The sequence below is a fragment of the Ahaetulla prasina genome, chromosome 1, assembly GCF_028640845.1.
Source record: "Ahaetulla prasina isolate Xishuangbanna chromosome 1, ASM2864084v1, whole genome shotgun sequence".
NCBI lineage: Eukaryota > Metazoa > Chordata > Lepidosauria > Squamata > Colubridae > Ahaetulla > Ahaetulla prasina.
In genome coordinates, this window is record NC_080539.1 from 155,833,153 (window position 1) to 155,847,913 (window position 14,761).

General features: G+C 45.2%; 1 pseudogene; it reads right to left on the reverse strand.

Moving 5' to 3' along the window:
• Window positions 1-2,021: 2,021 nt before the first annotated feature.
• Window positions 2,022-14,761, reverse strand: part of LOC131196174 (uncharacterized protein K02A2.6-like) — a 28,296-nt pseudogene continuing 15,556 nt past the window's right edge.

The following is a 14,761-nucleotide window of genomic DNA, read 5'->3' on the forward strand; positions in this document are numbered from 1 at the left end:
TTTCAATTGCCGCAATAGAAAAAGTTATGAAGTTAAATTAATGAGGCGCCAGAGACAGGAACCACAATCTTATCAAACCTGGATGGATTTTATGGTTTAACAAAAATCTGGGATAGTTTATGTATACATTAAAATTTCATATGTATAATACATGTCTCTTCAATTTGCAGTAGATCTTCTTGGTATTTTTTTATTTTTATTTTTCTTCTCTGTGTGTATCTTGGATTTATGTAAATGTAGTTACCTGTGGGTTTGGTTTTTTTTTTGTAAAATTAATGAAAACTGAATACCAAATACCAAATACATTATACTCTTTCTCACGAAGTCATGTAATTTTATGCTTATAATTCTAAATTGCAATTGATAAAATATTTCTTCTCTTTTCTTTATTTCTAATATTCTGTTATCTAAACTTTAGATTGTTAATAATTTTAATTAATATCATTGTATCCAAACACTATAACGTATTATTTCCAACAAATAATAAGAATAAATATAAATAAATAAATAGGAGAAAAAAAGAAAAAAAAAAGAATTTGACCTGAGAACAGTAAGTTGAGTTCTAGTTGGATTCCACTTATCTGTCCCAAAGGTGTTTTTTCAGGAGGCAGCTGGACTTTCTTGTTTTTTTCTTTTGCAGACGATTTGCTTCTCTTAATAATAATAATAATAACAACAACAACAATAGGGTTGGAAGGGACCTTGGAGGTCTTCTAGTCCAACCCCCTGCCCAGGCAGGAAATCCTAAACCACTTCAGACAAATGGTTATCCAACATCTACTTAAAAATTTCCAGTGTTGGGGCATTTACAACTTCTGCAGGCAAGTTGTTCCACTTATTAATTGTTCTGTCTGGAAATTTCTCATCCAAGAAGCTTCTTCAGCTCTGACATAATAGTAGGGAATGGAAGGATTTATTTTCCTTGCAGACAGCTATGTCCTCAGGGTCACCTGAGCAGTGCTCCTGGTTCCTGTAGTCTGCAATTTTTCCTCTGGAAAACCCTTCCTACTCCCACACCATTCAAAAGGTCTTCATCCTTGCTGTCTGCAAGGAATATAAATCCTTCCATTCCCCCACTGTTAAGTTCGGGCAATGAAGAGGCAGGAGACCAACGAGTGGCAACAGCTCTTTAGTTTATTGTGACCCAGCAAAAGACAACCGGCAAAAACCCCTCTTTAAATACTCTTTTGGCTGAGGCTTCAACCAATCAGCAACGTGCAATTTTCCCGCCCAAAATTCCCTCTCGAAGTTCAAAATACATTACACTCCTTCCCTCCCAGAATGCTTTGTACCTCTATTTACATAATATCTACATGCTATCTCTCTACGTAGTCACGCAGGTAGACAGGGCGTCTCCTAACTCTTTCTGACCTGCGCAGTTCATTTTCTGGGAGAGAGTCGAGCTGGTCGGAGGGACTGTTTGTTCCTCCCCGCTCCTCCTCTAGGCCGTCCGGCCCTGGATTATTGGCTGAATCGTTCCTGTTGCCTTCAGGAGGAACCGGTTGGCGTCGCTGGACTTCATTGGAATCAGATAAGTCCTCCGCTCGCCTCGGGTTTCAGTCAGCTGCAGATTCAAACAATTGGTAGTCAGGGCCCGGTTGTTTGGTTTCTAATTTGTTTGGTATACGTTTTCTTAGCTGGTCTATGTGGCGTTTCCATACCCGGCCGTCCTCCATGTCTACTACGTATGATTTGGGTCCGGTTATGCCCAAAATTTCCCCTTTTAACCATGTTGGGCCCTCGCTATAGTTGTGTGCCCATACTAGGTCACCCACTGTCATTTCCCTGGTTTTTCCTTGAATACCCTTGTACCCGTCTGGGGTATAAGTTGGGTTTAGTTGGTCTAGCGGGCACCTGAGTTTCCTGCCCATTAAAAGTTCTGCTGGGCTGCGGCCAGTTGTTACACAAGGGGTCCTATGTTGGACGGCCAGGAAAGTGTCTATTTTTGTTTGCCAGTCACCTGGACTTATCCTAGATAGCGCTTCCTTGGTGCTCCGAACGAAACGTTCTGCAAGTCCGTTCGTTGCCGGGTGGAAAGGCGCCGAGAGGACATGTCTGATACCCTCTCCCGCTAGATACCCCTCAAACTGATTTGCCGTGAATTGCGGGCCGTTGTCAGAGACTAGGGTGTCGGGCAGGCTGTGTGTTACGAATAGATGCCTTAGGACTGTGATTACTGCTTCGGCCGTTGTGTTTTTCATGAGGATTATTTCCAACCATTTTGAGTAGGCATCTACCACAATTAAAAAGGTCTGCCCATGGAACGGCCCCGCAAAATCTATGTGAATCCTGGACCAAGGCCCCTGGGGTTTCTCCCACTCTCTAACTGGGGCTGTAGGGGGTAGCGACCTCGATTCTTGGCAGGATTGGCATTTCCCTACCCTGTCGCTGATGTCCTTATCCATTAAGGGCCACCATACATAACTCCTCGCTAAACTCTTCATCCGCACAATCCCTGGGTGCCCTCATGCAACAGTTCCAACACATTTTCACGTAATTTTTCTGGGATAACTACTCTATCCCCCCATAACAGACACCCCCCTTGAACAGACAGTTCTGATTGGTTTTTCGCAGTCTTTGAAACGCTCGCCCGGCACAGCGGGCCAACCCCTTTGCACCCAACCGATCACAGTCCGAATTGTAATGTCTCTATATGATGCCCTAGCCACCTGCTTGGATGTGACTGGGCCAGAGTCCAAAACGTCAATTAGTAAGACGGGTGTCCCCGGGGTGGGGTCCTCAATTGTCTCTGGTAGAGGGCATCTGCTCAGAGCATCCGCATGCCCTAAGTCTTTTCCTGGGCGGTAGAGCAATTTGTAGGAGTATGCTGCTAGGAAAATAGTCCATCGGGTCAGCCTGGGAGAAAGTGCCACGGGCGTTGGGCGGTCACCCACTAAAAGCCCTAGAAGGGGTCTGTGGTCCGTGACTATCTCGAAATTTTGTCCGAATAAGTATTCGTGAAATTTCTTAACCCCGGAGACTATGGCCAATGCTTCCCTATCTAACTGGCTGTAGTTCCTTTCTGCAGAGGACATAGTCCGGGAATAATACGCTATAGGGGCTTCTGTTCTATTCGGTAACCTGTGGCTAAGCACTGCCCCCACCCCATATGGTGAAGCGTCGCAAACTAGTACTAGTGGCAACGTGCCATTGTACTGAATGAGGAGGCTATCGCTGGACAAAAGGTTTTTTACCCCCTCAAATGCCCTAGCCTCTTCTCTGCCCCAGGACCACACAGCTTTCTTTGCTAGCAACTTATGTAGCGGTTCGGCTACTGTTGCTTTATTCTTCAAGAATACCGCATAGAAATTAACAAGCCCCAAGAATGCCTGTAATTCTGTTTTATTTTTGGGGGCTGGGGCCTTTCTAATGGCCCGTACCTTGCTCTCCGTGGGGTGGATCCCTTCCCTGTCTATCCTGTATCCTAGGAATTCTACAGATTTCACCCCAATATGGCATTTGTTGAGCTTAACCTTAAGCCCCGCTGACCTAAAAATGCCCAACACCTTCCTTAGTTTTACCCCGAGTTCCTCTAAGTTTTCAGCTGATACCAATACATCGTCGAAGTATGGTACCACTCCTGGCAGGCCCTGTAATAATCGCTCCATTAGGTTCTGGAAGAGCCCTGGGGCCACGCTAACTCCGAACTGGAGTCGCGTACATTTGAAAGCCCCACGGTGCGTGATGATTGTCTGCGCCTCAGCTGTGCTGCTATCTACAGGCAGCTGCTGGTAGGCTTGGGCCAAATCAAGTTTGGCGAAGACCTGCCCTTGCCCTAATGAGTGTAGCAGATGTTGCACCACTGGAACGGGGTATGCACTTCTCTGCAACGCTTTGTTAAGCGTTGCTTTGTAGTCAGCGCAAATTCGGACCGAACCGTCCGGTTTGACTGGTGTTACTATGGGTGTCTCCCATTTTGCATGGTCGACGGGGACTAATATTCCCTGGCTTACTAACTTGTCCAATTCTCGGTCAATTTTAGGTTTTAGGGCGAATGGGACCCTCCTAGCCTTTAACCGGATAGGGGCGACTTGGGGGTCGAGGTTGAAAGAAATAGGGGTCCCCACGTACTTGCCCAGGCAATCCCTGAATACGTCCTCGAACTCCTTCAGTAGTTCGTCTCTGAGGATGACGTCGCTCCTGTGGACCCCGGTCACTCCCATACCCAAAGCTCGGAACCAGTCCAACCCTAGCAAACTCGGTAGAGTTCCGTTTACTATGGTGATCGGCAGGGTCTTTATGAATTGTCCATATTTGACTTGGACGGCTGTAGCTCCTCGAACAGGGATCCTATTTCCCTGGTAGTCCTGCACCCTCAGCTTTTGGCTTTGTAGCTGACGTTTAGTGATCGCTGGCAAGTCTCTCACGATGGTGTCCCAGGACATAATTGTGATTGACGACCCAGTGTCTACTTCCATGGGACACGGCACCCCTTCAATGTAGACTTGGGTAAATATCTTCTTCTCTAGTCGTGTCGATGCGTGGCCCACTCTCACAGTGGTCTGGTTTAACTTTGCGCCCTTTTTAAATGGACCAATCCCTGGCCGCTTTGCTGCTCCCGCGCTCTGATTGGTCGGTTTGAATTTTTGGCGGGAAGGTTGGGGGGCTCGGCAGGCCCGAGCTATGTGTCCTTTTTTTTCACACCGCCGACAAACCGCATCCTTGAATCTGCAGTTTTGCCGTTGGTGTTGCCCCCCACAACTCACACATTCGTCCCGGTCACCTCTCTCCAGCCTCCCGGTGTGGAAGACCTCTTCCTCTTCCTCACCTTCCGATTCGGCCTGGACTTCCTCGCTGTGGACCGGTGTAGTCTTTGTCCCGGCACCCTGCGCGTTTGGCTTTTGCAAGGTCTCCGCCGCCTTGGTGGACATTTCATGAGCTCTGGCTTCGTCCAGGGCTATCGCTAGAGTCAGGTTGCTTTTAGACAGCAGCCGCCTTTGTAGTCTGATGTCTCTGACCCCACAAATGAGCTGTTCGAGTAAGGAGTCCTCCAAATCTCTGTACTCGCAGTGGTTTGCAGCTTTCCTCAATGCGGCCATGTACACACTTATTGATTTGCCTTCTCGCTGTACCTGTTGCCTCAATTCGAAACGTTGGACGAACTTTGAGGGTACCGGTGCGTAGTGCATTCGAAGTGTTGTTTGTAGTGTCTGCCACGATACCGATTGTACCGGCGTTGGTTCTGAGAGTGACTCCGCCGTATCGAAGACCTCTGGACCGCAGTGGCTCAGGAAGTATGCTCGCTTCCGATTGTCCGAGACTCCCTGTAGTTCGTTCGCTTCGAGGAAACACTCGAAACGAGCCATGTACGACCCCCATTTTTCCTTGGCTGGGTCGAATGGCGCTGGCGGCGTGTAGCTGGACATCGCTATTTTCCGCCTTCGCAAACTGGCTGGGTTAAGGAATTCCTGGTTCCTTCAGCTCTTTCTTTTGATCTCACTGCCTCAATATCCCACCTTCGTCGCCAATGTTAAGTTCGGGCAATGAAGAGGCAGGAGACCAACGAGTGGCAACAGCTCTTTAGTTTATTGTGACCCAGCAAAAGACAACCGGCAAAAACCCCTCTTTAAATACTCTTTTGGCTGAGGCTTCAACCAATCAGCAACGTGCAATTTTCCCGCCCAAAATTCCCTCTTGAAGTTCAAAATACATTACACCCACCGTCCTGTCAGAGCTGAAGAAGCTTCTTGGATGAGAAGCGAAACATCTTCAAAAGAAAAAATAAGAAAGTCCAGTTGCCTCCTGAAAAAAGCATCTTTGGGACAAACATGACCTGGATGACTGAGAATCTCTACAAATTCTACTTATCTGTTTCATGAACTGGCCTACCATGCAGGGCTGGCCCTCGTTCTCTTGAGAATTTTTTAATGATTGGAAAATTGGAAAGAAAGAGCAGAGGATATCCAAGAGGAAGGCAATACTACTGGAACACCTGAAGTTTCAGGTTGGGGACAGATTATCCTGTGGAAGTTCTGTCCATCAGATCACTCACTAAGAGTTATCACTGACATGATGCTATAAGCCAGGGGTCTCCAACCTTGGTCCCTTTAAGACTTGTGGACTTCAACTCCCAGAGTTCCTCAGCCAGCTTTGCTGGCTGAGGGACTCTGGGAGTTGAAGTCCACAAGTCTTAAAGGGACCAAGGTTGGAGACCCCTGCTATAAGCAATCCATCACAAAATTGGCAGTAGGAAAAACTGCTTAAATCAATTCCTATATAAGTATAAGCCTGTTATTGCGGTGGTTTATTGTCTTCCAAGTTTACTATATTAAGGCTCTTAACAATATTTGAGATTTATGGTAAAGCAGAATTAGATGCATTTTAGACGGGAAGCAATCAATGCATTTTTATAACAGAAATGGAGACGAATTGGGGATAATCCTGAAGTTTTAAAAATATGGGAGTCTACCTTTTACACAACTTTGCGCGTTTTCATTTAGCTTAATAAACCAGCTTGCTGTGACCTTGACCCAGTCCCACACATATTAAAATGTAAGTATGTGTAATATCTCATTTATGAACTGTTTGCATTCCTATACAACTTTATTGAACCATATTTTAAGAAGCCTACAATTCTCAACTTTCTGGGGAATAAGTCAGAAAATGATGTGTGTAAAAATATTAGAAACAAATTACCCTCATCTGACAACAATTCACATTCCATGCCAAAAAAAACCCCACAAAACTGAGTGTAGGAATCTGTGTTCTCAAAACTCAGAGTACCTTTTGGTTTTGCATAATTTAAGGTAATAGTGGCTATGAGAGGCATTTCACACATCTAAAGAGTTCTATTGTCAGAGCTCTAAAGCTTTTATATTTGCAACATACCTCCTGTGCCATTTAAAAATTGTTATTTTTTAAAGGCACCCTGTTAACCTTTTGTGTTTGTGGGGAAGATAAAGCAGTGAATTTAGTCCACTATTTGTACAGTAGCTTTGTGTGAAGATGCAAATATATTAAACTGTTTCTTGCTTTTTCGGTGGTTGTAATCCACAATTCAACAGCAAGGCTGAATTTCCACTTTCCAACAGCCATAAGGATATATAGGTGAACTAGATAAACTACTTGAATCAAACTTGTGAAAATGATTTTGCTGCAGCACATGCACATAAAAAGATTCCCCCTCCCCCCGCAAATCTAACAAATTGTTAATCAATGAGTTATAGATTCTGACATTCTGTGTACTGTACCGGAAATTAAGGCATCTGTTGGACCACATTCAGAAATAATGATTTGGTGCACAGAGGCCAAGTAAACTAAGTGCCATAACATTATTAATTACAGTATAGCAAGATATTTTTTTAACAGTGAAAGCTGTGCCATCTTGTTGTATTATTTTATTGAGAGAAGCATAACAGGGACTTAAACTTTATGAGCCACGGTGGCACAGTGGTTAAAGTGCAATACTGCAGGCTACTTCTGCTGCCTGCCGGCTGCCTGTAATTTGGCAGTTCAAATCTCACCAGCTCAAGCCTGACTCAGCCTTCCATCCTTCCGAGGTGGGTAAAATGGTTTAGCAACCACAACTGAAACTGGCAACTCAGTCATTAAAATGAAGCAGTCACTAAGTAAAATCATGACTCTGCTTATGATCTTACTTCAGCTTTCCCTTGCTAATGGATCTGCAAGGGTCATAAATATAATTATTGATTGTAATATTATTGTCATAACTGAATGGTTGCTAAACAATACAGATGCTAAATGAACACAACTTGTAAATGTTCATTTGTTGGGCTGGTATACCTCCTTTCAGTTACGGCTGATGAGAAATGTGACATCCTTTTATGACAGTCATCCAAATTGTGGAGATAAGGGTTTATCAGTTAAGGTTCAAGGAATAAATCTATCTCTTATTCTGTTTTTAATTATGTCAACCTATTGCTATTTACCTGTTTGTACATTCTGTAAATAGAACATTGGGGACGAAAGTACATATAGGAGACTGTAAATTTTGGTTATAAATAATTGAAATTTAATTCCACAATAAAACAAATTTAAGTCCATGAATAATGAAAACAACCTATTTGTAATAAGAAAATCATTATTGGGTCATAGTAATTGTTTAAATCAGGATTTCATCAGTGATTAGAAAATGGGCATTAGAAACAAATAGTGGTATGTGTAAATTAGCACAGCTTTTAAAAGCAGCTTTCTGATAAATGTATTCACACACACACATACACTATGCATATATTTGTTGTTTCTCCTAATTTCCTCTACATATTTCTTCTAACCTGAACTAAATCTAATCAGAATAGAATAGAATAGAATAGAATAGAATAGAATAGAATAGAATAGAATAGAATAGAATAGAATAGAATAGAATAAATCTGGAAGTGAATTTGGAGGTCTTCTACTCCAGCCCCCTTCACCTAGAATTCCATATTTTATTAATTACAGATTATGAAAATTAATCTGCAATATTTACATATGATTGGGGAAGACTAGCCAATAGAAAGGAGGAGGAGGAGGAGGAGCAGGAGGAGGAGGAGGAAAAGGGAAGAAAGAGAAGGAGAAGGAGAAAGAAGAATTCTCTTATTTTCCTACAGCACCAACCTGGGAAGTGGTTGGACTCAAAGAGAGTGACTGACCCAAATTTTAGGGGAGACCTAAAATTCACTGCCTCCTGCTTTCTAGGACAGCACCTTTGTCACTATACCAAACTGGCTCTCAAATAATGCTTGATTTGAGTGGAGCCCAAAATTTCTGTTGCGAAGTGAAACCTTTGCGAGCTTTGCCCCGTTTTATCACCTTTCTTGACATGGTTGTTAAGTGAATCACATCAGTTGTTAAGTTAGTAATAGGGTTGTTAAGTGACTCTTGTTTCTCCATTGATTTTACTTGTCAGAAGATAATCACATAATCCCAGGATACTGCAAACATCATAAATATGAGTTAGTTGCCAGGCCTCTGAATTTTGATCAAGTGACCATGGGGGGGGCGGGGGCGGGGCGGAGGGGGTGCTGCAATGGTTGTAAGTGTGAAAAATGGTCATAAGTCACTTTTTTCAGTGCCGTTGTGACTTTGAACTGAAAAGTTACTAATGTCACTAAATGAACTGTTGTAAGTTGAGGACTACCTGTAAGGTAAAATGTCCTGAAGCAAGCCTTTGGTTCGGGGGAAATAGAGGTAAAGTGAAAGCAGGTACAGCATAACCCGGTGGAATGAACCGAATGAAGCTCACCCTTAAGTCCACATGGAAAGAGTTGCTGCATCATGGAAGGCCACTGTCGTGTCCCACTCCTCCGCTGATGACCGGGTCAGGGAAATCTGAATCAGGCGTGCCTCTGCAACTCTGCCAAAGTCCTAGCAAAGTTCTCAAGGCAGGCAGAAGACCAGAAAGTGACTTCAGCAAGATATGTTAGACTTTGCCTGACTCAGAGAATGCCAGAAAGCAGATCCTTTATATAGGCCATGGGGTGTGGCTCCATGACTCAGCACTTATCCAGGCCTGCCCCTCCCTTCCTTCTGTCGCCGCCGCCTATCAATTCTTCTGAAGCGAGGGTCACTCCAGTCTGCAGCTGTTGGTAATTGACCTTCCTCAGGCTCACATGCTGTGGGGGAGGGGGAGGGGTCTAGTTGCTCCGTTTGCCTGGGCATGGAGCCAGAGCTGGGGGCTGGAGGTACTTCTTCCTCCTCAGCCTGTCTGGGCATGGAGCCAGGGCTGGGGCCGGGAGGCATACTAGGACATTCCTCAGCATTTGGAAGCAGATAAGAAGGCCCCGGCTGCGGTTAAAGTGGGCGAGACACAACAGCCACCTGTATCCATTGGGCCATTCAACATCAATGTGGAGTCCAGGTTTTAGGATGTTTTATTTGGAGATTTAAATTGATTGGAGATTCTTCCTGCAGAGCAAGTCCGCATCACTGAAAATAAGGCATTTCTTTCCCATTTCTGAAACTTAACTGAACCCCAATTGTCTATTCTAGTCCCAGTAGGGGAGAGAGAGGAACCATTCTAATACAATTCACATATGTGCTAAACATATGTTTCAAGATTTAAATGGTGTAATGAACTCTAATTATATTTTCTATCAACCTTTTATTTAACTTTAGATATATGGAATGAGGAAAAGGACTTGAGGGCTTTTATCTAGTAATATAACTGTCACATGTTAAGGCTAATATTTCAAGTGGGAAATTAATTGGGATTAGCTGCATTTAAGTATGTTGTTTGAAGAGGTTAAACTACTCACTGCAAAATTAAATTCATTACCAAAATGTATAGCCAGTTTTTGTCTGCTAAAAAAAAATGGTCTACCAGATTAATTAGGGGTGTGTGTGTGTGTGTGAGGAAGGGAGAGAGAGAGAAAATATCATGTCTTCTGATTCAAATGCAGAGAAAAAAGTTTGTGAAATCATATCTAGGGCGAAATATGGAGCCCATGTAGTTTGGTGCTGAAACATCTGTCTTTCTTTACTGTTTTCATAATTTATTTTTAATCGGTTTGAGGGCAGGGGGAATGCTTTTAAGTAACTTTTAAAAGAAAAATCCCTTGGTGGATGCATGCACAGTTTTGGCAGTGGTGCAGGCTGTTGAGGGAAAACCCAAGCCATCATGGGAGTATTTTCCAATTTTCCCTGACAATAGCAATAGCACTTAGACTTCTATATCACCTCGTAGCACTTTACAGTACTCTCTGGGCAATTATTTGCATATTGCCCCAACAATCTGGGTCTTCATCTTACCAACCTCGGAAGGATGGAAGGCGGAATCAACCTTGAGCTGGTCAGGATCGAACTCCTGACTGTGGGTAGAGTTAGCCTGCAGTACTGCCCTTTAACCCCTGCACCACCAGGCTGCTTAAAAACATCAGAGCAGACAAAATCGCAGTTCACACTAGACAGAAAGGAAAAAGCTGAGGAAAAGCTGAGAGGTTCATACCAATAAAATGCCCCTCCCCTGTTTCAAAGGGGTTCAACAGAAGCCAGTGTTCCTGGCTTGCAAGCAGAGAAGGAAGACCAGAGAATTCTCCTGCCAAGATGGTTTGCTTTAATAATTTGAGCAGGCTGAAGCTTCATAGGAGAATCTTTGGTTGGAAAAGCTTTGTGACTGAGGCTGTGGATGAATGAATCTGCCACCTTCTTTACCTTCCAATGCTTCTCCTGTCCTCTTGCGACCTGAATTTCTGTTGCTTAGTGAGCCACATCTAATTTTATTACTGTTCAGTTCAGTGGTGAAATGTAAACCAGTTTACTACCAGTTTGCTGGCTGTACTAGCGCGCTACACACGCACAGGCACAGTATACACCAGCACAGTATACACCATGCATCAAATGCAAGGTGCGCACGTGCAGTGCCAGCCAAAAGGAGGCATGGTGTAAGTAGAACAGCGGGGGGGGGGATCAGCTATGGAGGGTGATCTTTTTTTTACTTTTAAAAGCATTTTTTTACAACCTATTCGGCTGAATAGGTTAAAAAATGCTTTTAAAAGTAAAAAAAAAGGCTCTGATGATCGCGTGGCTCAGCTATGATCATCAGAGCCTTTTTTTAACCTTTTAAAAGCATTTTTTAAAAGAACCGGCAAGCCAGCAAGTGGGTTATCAGGCAATTGGGTGGGCATGGGCAGGGGGGAGGGGATTTTTGCTACTGGTTCTCCGAACCACCCACCGCCATCACTACCGGATTGGCTGATCTGGTCCAGACCGGGAGCATTTCATGCCTGGTTCAGTTGTTCAGTGAATCACTTTAATCACATGTTAAATGAATCATGTGGTTTTTAACTGAATCCAACTTCCCCCATTGATTTTGCTTGTCGGAAGCCAGGTGGGGAGGTCGCAAAGGGTGATTACATGACTCCAGGATGTTGCAACCATTGTAAATATGTATCAGTTGTCAAACACCCAAATTTTAATCACGTGACTGTGGGGATGCTGCAACGGTTGTGAGTACAAGAACAGGTCATAAGTCCTTTTTTTCAGTGCCATTTTGACTTCGAACAGTCACTAAATGAATAATTGTAAGTTGAGGCCTATGTGTTGTCAGGGTTCCTGTAATGTATCTTTAAAAGTTTTGGCGGGAATTAGCACGTTGCTGATTGGTTGAGGCCACCGGCCGAACTGTATATAAAGAGAGGTTTGCCCCAGTACTGGTTGCTGGGTTCACTGTATATTAAAGAGCTGTTGTCACTACCCTGGTCTCCTGCCTCGTTATTGCCCAAACTTAACACTGGCGACGAAGGTGGGATCCCAAGGCTAAAAGCACCAGGAAAGAGCTGAACGCACGACAAGGACCGAACCCAGCAAATTCAGGGCGGAAACGCAGTGATGGCCAGCTACACACCGCCCGCGCCGTTTGACCCATCCAAGGAGAAATGGGGGACATACATGACCCGTTTCGAGAGCTTCCTCGAGGCGAACGAACTGCAAGGAGTTCCAGACAACAGAAAAAGGGCATATTTCCTGAGCCACTGCGGTCCCGAGGTCATCGACATCGCAGAAGCCCTGGCAGAGCCAACGCCGGTACAATCGGTATCGTGGCAAACTCTGCAGAACCTATTGAAGAACCATTTCGCGCCAACACCGTCCAAATACGTGCAACGTTTTGAATTTGGAGAGCGCAGACAGCAAGAGGGCGAGTCCATCAGCGAATACATGGCCGCCCTAAGGAAAGCCTCTAAATATTGTGGGTACCGAGATTTGGATGAGGAACTGTTGGAGCAACTCATCCGTGGGGTCAGGGACATTCGTTGCGGAGGCGGCTGCTATCCAAGAGCAACCTAACGCTGGCAAACGCTCTGGACGAAGCCAGAGCTCATGAGATGTCCACCCAAGCAGCGGAAACCCTACAAAAGCCGCTCACACCAATGGCGAGCGCGAAATCAACTCCGGTCCACAACGAAGAAATCCAGACCGAATCAGACGGCGAGGATGAGGAAGGAGTTTTCCACACCGGGAGACCGAGAAAAGAAGACCGGGATGACTGCGGAAGTTGCGGAGGGCAACACCAGCGTCAACAATGCAAGTTCAAGGACGCTACATGTCGGCGGTGCGAGAAGAAGGGGCACCTGGCTCAAGTCTGTCGAGCACCCCAACCTTCCCGCCGAAAATTCAAACCAACCAATCAGAGCGCGGGATCGGCAAGGCGACCCGTGATTGGTCAAAACAAAAAGGGCGCGAAGTCAAATCGAACGACCGTGATAGTGGGTCGTGCAGCGACCCGTGTAGAGAAGAAAATCTTCACAAAACCGAAAATCGAAGGAGTGCCGTGCCGACTGGAGGTGGACACAGGGTCAGCGATCACAATCATGTCCTGGGACACTTTTGCGAAAGCTTTGCCGAACATCGCCAAGCGCAAACTGCGAACACAGCGGCTAAAAGTTCAAGACTACCAAGGGAATCGCATCCCTGTTCGAGGGACAACATCCGTCCGCGTCGAGTACGGACCACACAAGAAAACCCTGCCCATCACGATAGTCGAGGGGACCCTGCCAAGCTTGTTGGGACTAGACTGGTTTCGAGCATTGGGCATGGGAGTGACTGGCATCTACAGAAACGACTTTAACCTAAAGGATGCCCTCATGGAAGAATTCGAAGATGTTTTCAAAGACTGCCTGGGCAAGTACAAGGGGACCCCTATTTCTTTCAACTTAGATCCTCAGGTAGCCCCCATACGGTTAAAAGCGAGGAGGGTTCCTTTCGCCCTTAAGCCCAAGATTGACCGGGAAATAGACAAACTAGTCAGTCAAGGGATACTAGTACCAGTCGACCATGCGAAATGGGAGACGCCAATCGTCACCCCAGTAAAACCAGATGGGTCAGTTCGAATTTGCGCTGACTACAAGGCGACCTTAAACAAAGCCTTGCAAAAAAGCGCTTACCCGGTTCCAGTGGTGCAGCACTTGCTGCACTCGCTGGGGCAAGGGCACATTTTTGCCAAATTAGATTTGGCCCAAGCCTATCAACAGCTGCCCGTAGATGCCAACACAGCCGAAGCCCAGACAATTGTAACACACAGAGGTGCCTTTAAATGTACCAGATTACAGTTTGGGGTAAGTGTGGCACCTGGCCTTTTTCAAAACTTAATGGAGCGACTTCTGCAAGGGCTCCCGGGGGTGGTACCATATTTTGATGATGTGTTGGTATCCGCCGAGAATTTGGAAGAACTAGGGGAGCGTTTGAGAAAAGTTTTGGGCATTTTCCGGTCAGCCGGTCTAAAAGCTAAAATGAACAAATGCCAAATAGGGGTAGAATCCGTAGATTTCTTGGGCTACCGAATAGACAAGGAAGGAATTCACCCCACAGAGAGCAAAATCAAGGCAATAAAAAAGGCCCCAGCCCCCAGAAACAAAACAGAGCTACAGGCGTTTTTGGGTCTATTGAATTTTTACGCGGTCTTTTTAAAAAATAAGGCAACTGTTGCCGAGCCGCTACATAAGTTACTGGGAAAGAATGCTGTTTGGTCTTGGGGAAAGGCAGAAGCTAGAGCATTCGAGGCAGTAAAAAACCTACTATCGAACGATAGTTTACTGATCCAGTACAATAGCACAATGCCAGTGGTGTTAGTTTGCGACGCATCCCCCTATGGGGTGGGGGCTGTGCTCAGCCATAGACTCCCGAATGGCACAGAAGCCCCAATAGCCTTCTACTCCAGAACGATGTCCTCGGCAGAGAGGAACTATAGTCAGTTGGATAGGGAAGCCCTAGCCATAGTTTCAGGAGTGAAAAAATTTCACGAATACGTTTTTGGTTGAGACTTTGAAATTATTACAGACCATAGACCACTATTAGGGTTGCTGGCTGGCGACCGGCCAACACCCGT